Genomic DNA, 10,118 nt, shown 5'->3' on the forward strand with positions numbered 1-10,118 from the left:
AAATTTATACCTACAGTTTTAAATATCAAAGAAATACTAAAATAACTAGATGAAGATTAAAGTGTATCCGTATACCAATACTTTATGGCATTTATATTTTTCTCTCGATGTTTTGTTTGTTCATCGGTATTTTGGTCTTCATTTAAGATAACTTGTAATGAAATACAATTGATACTTAGTAAAGACACCATGGTTTACGATGAGTTACAGGATCCAGACTTTGGACAAGCATACATAGAATGTATCGGGGTTAAACAAGTTGATGATCACTCAACCCTCTCCTAACCTGAGACAGCGATGTACCAGTACACAACAAGAACAAAACTGTCAAAACGGTGTGCAATAACTTGACTCATCAGATCATACGAACAAAAAAAATGTTTTGATATTTTAAAATGTAAAGTCATAATTAAAAAAAATGAAATTTTGTAACATTAATTTTTTGTCTTTCAATTAATACTATGTAAATGTATAACTCTCCTCAAAGGAGTATGGACCGTTATTTTGAAGTACTTTTTTAAGATTATAGACAGTTATGTCAGTTATACAATGTAATCTTATATATGCTTGTTATATAAATTTCGAAACTTAAGTTTACAGAATATAGAGTTGACAGAGTATATTTCAATTTTAAAGAAAATAAATAACATTAAAAATTAAAATTTATTACTGTCGTTTAATTGATCCTGTTTTGAAAACATGTCATAAACATGGTAATAAAATGAAAGATGAACCAAATTTATGTTTACGGCAATAAATTTTGCCGTTATTAAATATCTATACAAGTACAATATATAGTTTGTTTTAAGCTTTCAAAGAAATACTTAAATGAATAGTTGAAGATAATATTGCCATATGATCCGGATGCGAACATTTTACGGCATCTTTAATTGGCTTTTGATGTTTTGTTATGTTCATCGATATTTGGTCTTCATCTTATATAAACTGTAATGAAATATAATGTATACTTGTTAATGACACCATGGTTTGCATCTTCCGAAATATTGCCCTTTTCACTTGAAAGATTATGCAGATTTCTACAGATCATGAGAGCACTCTGTCTGGCCCACGTGCATTTGTACCACGGTCGGATTCATCTAGATTTTATCCCTTTAAAATTAGTTTCTTTTTTTGTTTGTTCTTAGTTTCCCCAATATAAGCTCTTATTCAAGGATCAAATTTGTTATACAAAGTCTTGATAAAATAAAATGATCTTGTTTTGTCTTCCTATCAAGAGATCTTTCAGCAATTGTTTATGAGTTAACTCCCCAATCCACTGGTGTTATTAAAATTATATAACACATGACACTTACAACTCTGCAATACATTTAGAGGCAATTTCAAAATCCCCAAAAATATACCGCAACCTCCGTTAGTTATGTAAGCATCGTGTAGTTCTCAATAAATGTTGAGAGCTTGAATGAATAAAAAAAAGAAAAAACATGAATTTTGGTGCGGCACACACAGAATGCATGTAGCGGTGTTACACATATTGGTGAGCATTCCATCCTTTCCCTAACCTGAGACAGTGGATTTCTCTGACTGTGTATGACGTATTTACACTAAATCCATTTTATGTTGGATGTGTACTAATGGATAATTCAGTCGTGAATGCATATATATTTTTTAATAGTTGTTAGTGGCTTTAAACTAGCTGTCAGTAACTGCGAATATACTATCAGATCTATACTAGTGTCCTTTCAGTTGTTGTTGGGATGTACAAGTACCCGGCAACGACCACTCGTGTTTCTGTAATATGCATATCTATATGTATTCATCTGATGAGAGAAGCCTTTTTAAACTGTTTTTTTTATAGTTCATTCTCACCTTTAACTGTTGTCCAAGGCTTGGGTTGGGGGGATAGGGTCACGATCACATGTTTAACCCCGCCACATTCTGTATGTGTGTGCCGGTTTCAAGTCAGGAGCCTGTAATTCAGTGGTTGTCATTTGTTGCTTTGGTACATATTTGTTTTTCTTTTTTTGTACATAAATAAGAACGTTGGTTTTCTCGTTTTAACTTGTTTAACATTTGTGATCTCGGGGGCTTAATCGCTGACTATGCGGTATGGGCTTTGCTCATTGTTGAAGGCCGTACAGTGACCTAGTGTTGTTGATTTCTGTGTCATTTGGTCTCTTGTGAAGAGTTGTGTAATTGGCAAGTCACATCATATCGTCTTTTTATATATATACTATTTCACAGAAAATCATTTACAAATATTTTTTTATCCATCTGAAAGACAACATTTTCGTTCATATTTTAGTTCTAGACCTTAAACAGATGGTGATAGAATATTTGCCAAATTTATGGCATCGTTACAAGTAACTTTACTCTCTGAAAGATACAACAAAGTACACAGAATCGACATGAACCTTTCAAGTCAATCACAATGTTTTCATAATCATCCTCATCAAATTATAAACGCCTCGAATTTAAGCGGCAACGTGTTTCAGTACGTAAGACAGTTTTTTTTAACGTAAATACTAAATAAATAGTTTATAATTAAGATGTACAATTAATAATTCAAAATCCTCACTTACCTCGTATAGATTTTATTCCATCATAAAGAAAGGAATTCATCCAAATCAATTGGGAATGTCAATTTCCTATTGTCAATTTCTGATCTTGTTAATTAAGTCCTTACAGAGCCTGACACGCCTAATTTAGGCTTAAATCAATGTAAACACTTCCATACGATGGAGGAATATATTGTACACATCCAAATATTGTCTAAATTAGTATTTTTTAAATAACAAAATTGTCACTTAATTTAAATGTCAGGAGATCAACGTTCACATCGTGACGTGTTTGTTTTGGTATTTCATAGGATAAATATTTGATAGAGTATGCCTGAATTATTGCTCCCTTTGGAATCTTCTTGTTATCGATATAAGTCTCTTTCATTAATTATGAGAGTCTCTTTTTTATTTCTTTATATATATATCCTTTACGCCAAGGTAACCACATCGGTCACTGACGTATACATAAGATAGACAATTGGATGTTCGATTCCCCTTTCGGAACTTGACCGTTGCTAATTAACACCTAAAAGTCAAGTATTCTTTCGTGATAACAAATTTAGCTAAAAAACTGTTTTATAAATTTAAAAGAAATTTCAGCGCTTTTCAAAGTAGACTGTTACTTCAAAATTTGTACATATTAATATTGTATTAAAAGTTATATATATTTCCTTGCTGGGTCTTCATCCAAGACGGAGTTATTTGTTTTGATTGAAAGGGTTTATAAAGAGAGGTAAATTTTAAAAAATGGCTTCGATTAATGAAACATTTTCATGACAAATTCCTAATAACATCAAAGAGAACATATTTCGAACAAAATAACAAATTATCCTGTTCGAGAAAAAAATTCTTATTCCTTAGTTCGCCTCATGGCAATGACCAGACAAAAATCAATCATCAATGTAAAGGTCGGAAGGATATAAACAATACAATAAAACGTGCTCACATGATTATCAGGTACTTGTGTCAACTTCATCAACATTACAACATGAATAATCAATATGATTGTTTGACTAATACAGATTAAAACTATTTCTGTCCACAGGAGATATTCTATACAAATGAAACACATGGTATATAGCATAACTTTATTCTTAAAGATTTTTGTTTTTTTGTTTTTTTGATGGTTTTGTTTCTAACGAAATCCAAATTAGTGTTCATTGGTCAGTATTGAAACAAAAATATTAAGGTAATGGTTTTGTGATTGTTTTTCATGCTTTATTACTAGATATTGTTAGTATACACCGTACAACTGTGTCAAAACAAGATATAATAGAAAAATTAGCAATGAAGTAACAAAATGATTGCTAGTTTGACTCTAAACCAATCATATCACAGATGGTTGACGCTATGACGTTGAAATTAAAGCCATCTTTGATCTTTAACGTCAATTGCAAATTATACTTTTCATGGCGTATATAAAAATAAATAAGTACGAGAAAATGTCTTTTAATGTATACATTTACATAATCTGTTATAATTTTTTAAACTTTTTTTTCTCTATTTCATGATTTGTCTATTCTTTTTGTTTGAATTTATTTACGGGATTCTGTAAAATAATTTCAAAGAGTTTGTTCCAAGGTCACGAAAACCGAAACACAAAGAGTGTGTGTGTGTGTGTGTGTGTGTGTGGTTCTGTTAGACGAATAGACCAACATGCATACAAACAAATTCGAGAGTTCAAAATTACATTATACACTATAGAGAAGCATACATATGTGCATATTTCTTTTATAATCGGGGTGGGAACATCTCCAAATTGATATAGTACGTTAAGACCCGCCTGATTCAGAGGGTTGACTGAATGCCTGTTTAAGGTGGAATGGGTGTCTTCCTCCATCTTGGATTGTAAAAAACAGACAATCAAAGGTCCAGATTTTCCATCAAGTTAGCAAAATTTGATACAGGAATGCAGATGTTTAATGTACATTTTTATTTAAAAGTACCAATTTATAAGAATATAACTTCTAAATATTGATATTTTTGCAAATTTTAATTATTTTTGGTTGTTTATATTTTTTTTTTTAAATTGGCATTTTACGGGGAGGTAACTCTAAAAAAGTGCATTTTCTGAAGGATTCTGTATGGAATTTTCCTATTTTGTATTTTAGCCGGAAAAAACGTACGGTGACCCTATCTTTTCTTTTGATATTCTCAAAGCAGTGTCTGAAAGCTGTCTTTTCCTGAAGTATTTAACAATTCTATCATTTTGTTTAGTTTCTAATCACAAAATGGTGTTTTTTCCTGTATGATCCATACAAAAATGTGTCATTTTGTCCCGTCCTGTAGCTTGAGAAAATGCGCGGTGACCTATCATTTTTATTATATTTTTCAACATGTGTCAAAGGGACAATAAAAACAGCCCAAGACCACAAATGGGTCTACAACACAGCGAGAAAATCCCGCACTCGGAGGCGGGCTACACTGAAAATGATTTGTCATTCAAAAACATAGATAAATGATTGTTTTTTTCTCTAACTAAAACTCACAAATAAAGGAAAAAGTCTTCAAAATGACAAGTGCAGATAAATAAAATTCGACAAGAGGTCGTAAATATGTAAATTATGATGTGGACTAAAAAAATATATAAACTTAAAGTTATTGACTCTGCTATGATTGTTCTTCATTGTAAACAGAAATGTCACTAAATAAATAATGATTTAAATTTTATATCAACAAGCACTTGAAGAATAGTAAATATTTAATGTCTTTACTTTTAAAGTACATAAGTACAAAAATACATTTTAAGATAGATAGCTGATTAAAAAGTTAATGATTTCATAAATATATGTTTAAAAGATGTTACCCTGTGTATGCAAAAAAGGTTAACACCCGGTACCATTAAAAACTTAATGTTTACATTTGCATGAAAGTAGTTATTTAGAAATAAGATTATTTTTTAAAACTATTCAAATGAAAGTTATGCATACAATTTGCAGATGAAATCTATATTGGCATTGAATGATCTTGTAGAGGATTAAATAGCAAGATGTCAAACTAGTTATGGTAAAGATTGCGAACTATTGAGGGTTTAAGTCCAGGAAACCGCACATGCGCGAAAATAAACGAAGGGAAAAAGGAACCAAAGCGATGATTAAAGACAAAACACAATGTTAGCGACACAACTTTCATGAAATACCCGAAGTGGATAGTTTTTCTTGAGGCAATTTACAGAAATGCTTACTAAAAACAGCAAATTGCAGAAGTTTAAGGAGCTTAAGTAAAACCCAAAAATAGAGTTCTAATAAGATGTAAACAAGAAAATGACCAAATAGTTATTTTGCCGAAAATGACGATGCATAAATTTTCAAAAATGAGTTGTTTAAATCCACTTCAGTTTTCTCCAAAAATAACATTAAAAACAAAAGGAAACTCATAATTTATAGTACATGAAAATTATTTGTAATCACTGTCCAGAATAACAATGCTTTTATTATCAAAACATGTTATTGTTATCATCCCGAAAGGGTCTTGTATTACTTTACTAAATTATTTACTTTAAATACATTGTGACTTGGATGTAGAGATGTGTCATTGGCTCTCATACCACATCTTCTTTTTCCTATCTTATGATTTTTTTTATTTTCTTTTCCCAAATCAGTCCACTGTGACATCATAACATCAAAATTAAAATCCGTTTTAAATGTAATAATATAGCATCTTACCTGTTTACAAAACATATCTCCATCAATATCCAATAGTATGTATTTATAGAATAAACTTAAGAAAACGATCTGATATACTATTCTCTTTAACGGAATGTTGGCTTTCAATATATTCAATAATCCTTATAGTCAATTACCATATTGAAGAAATGATTGAATTATTGAAAACTCGTCATACCTTTGTTTATAGCAATCTTACGATACGTTGTTCACACGTTCAATCTGGCATTGCGCTTATATTATTCATGAATTATTTAATCAATTGATGAAATATATATTTATCGTTTGTGATACTTTATATATATGATCAGGAAAAAATAATTTCTTGAAGGCTTAAAGAAAAACTATTTTTCGAACTCAATTTCACAGACGATTTAATTGTGGGTACGTGTGAAATGAGATTTTTAAGTAAGATTATATGGCGTGAAAGGAAATGCATTTTGTTAAGAAGTCTTTAATTGGTATCAAGTTTTACATAAGTATTTATGTAAGAATCAAAACCTATCTGTGTTGAATAATATTAGGAATCACTGGTAAAAAGTTGGTTATTTGCTTCAAATAAAGTACGTAGCTATATAGAGATCAATGTAAACTTAGATGCACAATTGTCTCCATGGTAATCATACCATGCACATGTGCACTTTATACTATTACATATTGAATTGAGATTGGAAATGGGGAATGTATCATAGAGACACAACTGGACAAAAGAGCAGAAAACAACAGAAGGCAACCAATGGGTCTTCAACATAGCGAGAAAATACCGCACTCGAAAAGTGGGCTTCAGCTGGCTCCTGAACAAATTTGTGTACGTCTAGTTCAGTGAACATGGACGTCATTCTAAACTCCATAACATATAAATGGACTTAAATTAAAAAGCATACAAGTCTAACAAAGGCCAGAGGCTCCCGGGGTAAGTCATTTAATACGATTGTTGAGTGTCCCGATTGTTGACCCATATATAACCATAGCATAACCGCGGGAAAGATGTTGTTTTCGTTTTGTTTTCCAGAGGGAAAATATTATCGCTCGTTCCATTGAATTATTTGACTTCAGGGCCATTTTCAAAACGTCTTAGATTTTTTCTTAAAGTAACAATATCTTTGTAATATGTGTGTACTTTGAATTTTAAGCATAGTTATAGTTATAGTTAGGAGTAAATCATACACTTTAAGGGGGTACCCAACATTTTGACTAACATAGATTTTGCTTGTTTAATTTTCTTACATTTGACAAAATATTGACTGTTTAATAGTATTAAAAAAATTAAGAAATTGGAATCATAAAATTTACAGTAGTACCATTCAGTGGAAACCTTGTATAGACAAACTTGATCTTTGTGAATTAAGCTTGATTTCTATTTACAAATAGTATGAGATTAAAACGGTCAGTTGATTTATAAAGAGTAAACTCCCTTACGTCTGTACCCCCTTTAAGATGCTCCATTAGTGCTATAGTTTTGTCATTCACATATAAATTAGTTCATGTTGACTAGGGATAACTTTCGAAGAAAAAGTTCTACAAAAACAACAAAAACGTGAGATAACGTTTTAAAACTACCTTCAAATTCAGTTCTTATTTACGTATCAATTTCAGATATAACGTTTAGATTGTCGGTCATATTAGAACTCAAGTAGATTTAACAAACTTGCATAACTTTTTTTAGTAATAGGAAATTTGACCAATACAAAAAAGAAGATGTGGTATGATTGCCAATGAGACAACTCTCTATAAGAGTCCAAATGACACAGAAATTAACAACTATAGGTCACTGTATGGCCTTCAACAATGAGAAACGCCCAAACCGCATGTCAGCTATAAAAGGCACCGAAATGACAAATGTAAATCAATTCAAAGGCCTAATTATAGAACAAATAATGAACGAGAAACAAATATGTAACACATCAACAAACGACAACCACTCAGTCTGTATTACATGCTTCTGTAAGCCTTTTTATCGAAAATAAATACGATTTCTCATACAGCGAAATGAATAAATACATTGAAAACGTGTTTCGAAATGGCATTTATGTAGAGAAATATATTATTATTTTTCTTTAAACAATTATTTTGACATTGTATCTCTCAATCCCTCTGCACAATGTTTTGAGATATATAAATGATAAATCTTATTAGATCACATTTATAGGAAATTCCAAGAAATCTTGAAATCAGTTGTTCGTGTATTCACCTCTTAACCGAACAATAAATGAATATTTGATGAAATGTTTATTTAAGCCTTTTGGTATGTCGTAAAACTTGTTGAATAATGTTTGTGGTGGTCCATCACAAGGAATATTAAGGAATTAAAAAGTGTTTATAAACATTTTTCTCAGGTAATATACAGAAAATCAAACAACTTAGTTCCGTGCCGATATCATTCTGGGAATTAGGATTTTCATTTCTGACGCGAGCAAGCTTGTTTACTCAAATGCCAAGCACCAAAATAAAGAGAGAAAAATCCGGTTCTACGTCACAAAAGCGTTCTTCGTGCACAGCTTGAATAAGCTATGACGCATTGGTGTCGTGGTAAATTTTAGTTTATACAATGATAACTATAAAGATTGATTTCCGTTATTTATTCATATATAATCGTAATTAAGATTTTTTTTTTTTTAGATCTTTCGAAATCTATGAATAAGGTCGAATGGTTGATTTTTTCCTAATATGGGCTCTGGACAGGTGCATAGTTGAGGAAGATAATACAACGAACTTGCCATCTTACGCTTCTGTCTTTTGTTGCTTCACGGTTACCTATACCATTAACGAATAGCATATATTAATATTTTCCTTAGTTTATATGTTATTATCATATATTTAGTAGTAAATACAGTAGTTTTGAATATTTGATAAATAGCCTGCTGTTTAAACCGTATCGCGAAACTTTAATGCGCACCCTTTATCACACCCTACCCTTTATCACACCCCTACTTTTTATTTTTATTTTGCTTAAACTCAGTTTTAATTTATGTAAGCTTCTTAAGAAATATTTTTCCTCAAAATAGGTCCAAAATGAACGGCCATTCGGGCGTGACGCAATTTATTGAATGACGTTGTTTGGCATGTTTTCATATTTTTTGGCACACTAAATGCAACTATAAAAAATACAAAATACACAAAAAAATACAATAAACAAAATATTTTTTAAAACAACAGCACGCAAATTGTAAGGTATCCCAGGTGCTTCGGATAAGTAATTGAGCAGTTCTGTTAAGACTTTTAAAACAAGACAAAAATAGAGCTGAAGGTAACCCAGTGCTATGGATCAGAAAACAGTTTATATAACATAATACTCCCCTGTTGCAATGTATGATAAAGCGTATAAAACATGGCAAAATCCGTATCACCCTCGACCAAAATCATCCCTCGGGCCTAAAGGCCCTTGGGCTGATATTGGTGTCTCGGGATGATATGACATATGATACGGATTTTGACATGTATTATACGCTTTATCATACATTGCAACAGGGGAGTATTATATTATATAAACTGTTTTCTGATCCATAGCACTGGGTTACCTTCAGCTCTATTTTTGTCTTGTTTTAAAAGTCTTAACGGTTCATAGGTTATAGAGCAGACACTAACTTTACCATAGGACATGGAAACCGAGGTTTTTGACCTTGACCTTCGACCTAGGAAGTTGTACAAATATTATGACACAGCCTCTGGTGTTGGTTATGATACATGTCGAGTATAAAACATAAAAGTATAACTTTTATCTAAATATATAGACACAAACTGGACGGACTGATCACTATAGGGATACCGCCATTCGGTTTTCTCGCTTGACGATAAAAAAAAAAGCAGAAGAAAACGTAGAATGTATAGCGCTGTCTATTAATAATATATCAAATTAAGGTAACCAGAAATAATCTTCTATCTTGATCAAATATTTTATAACACAAAATAACTGAATACAAGGACATTATATATA

The 10,118-nt window shown here is 31.2% G+C and overlaps 1 protein-coding gene across 2 annotated transcripts in view; it reads right to left on the minus strand.

Moving 5' to 3' along the window:
* LOC139490983 (hormonally up-regulated neu tumor-associated kinase-like) overlaps window positions 1-6,283 on the minus strand; it is a 32,339-nt gene extending 26,056 nt beyond the window's left edge. Inside the window, exon 1 of one of the 2 annotated variants that reach the window (XM_071278168.1) lies at window positions 6,185-6,283. The gene's annotated coding sequence lies outside the window, so the exon portion shown is untranslated. Of the gene's footprint in view, window positions 1-2,540; window positions 3,416-6,184 lie in introns of those variants that run through there. The other variant, XM_071278166.1, reaches the window with a different exon arrangement.
* Window positions 6,284-10,118: the final 3,835 nt, after the last annotated feature.

This window comes from Mytilus edulis, chromosome 10, assembly GCF_963676685.1.
Source record: "Mytilus edulis chromosome 10, xbMytEdul2.2, whole genome shotgun sequence".
Lineage (NCBI taxonomy): Eukaryota > Metazoa > Mollusca > Bivalvia > Mytilida > Mytilidae > Mytilus > Mytilus edulis.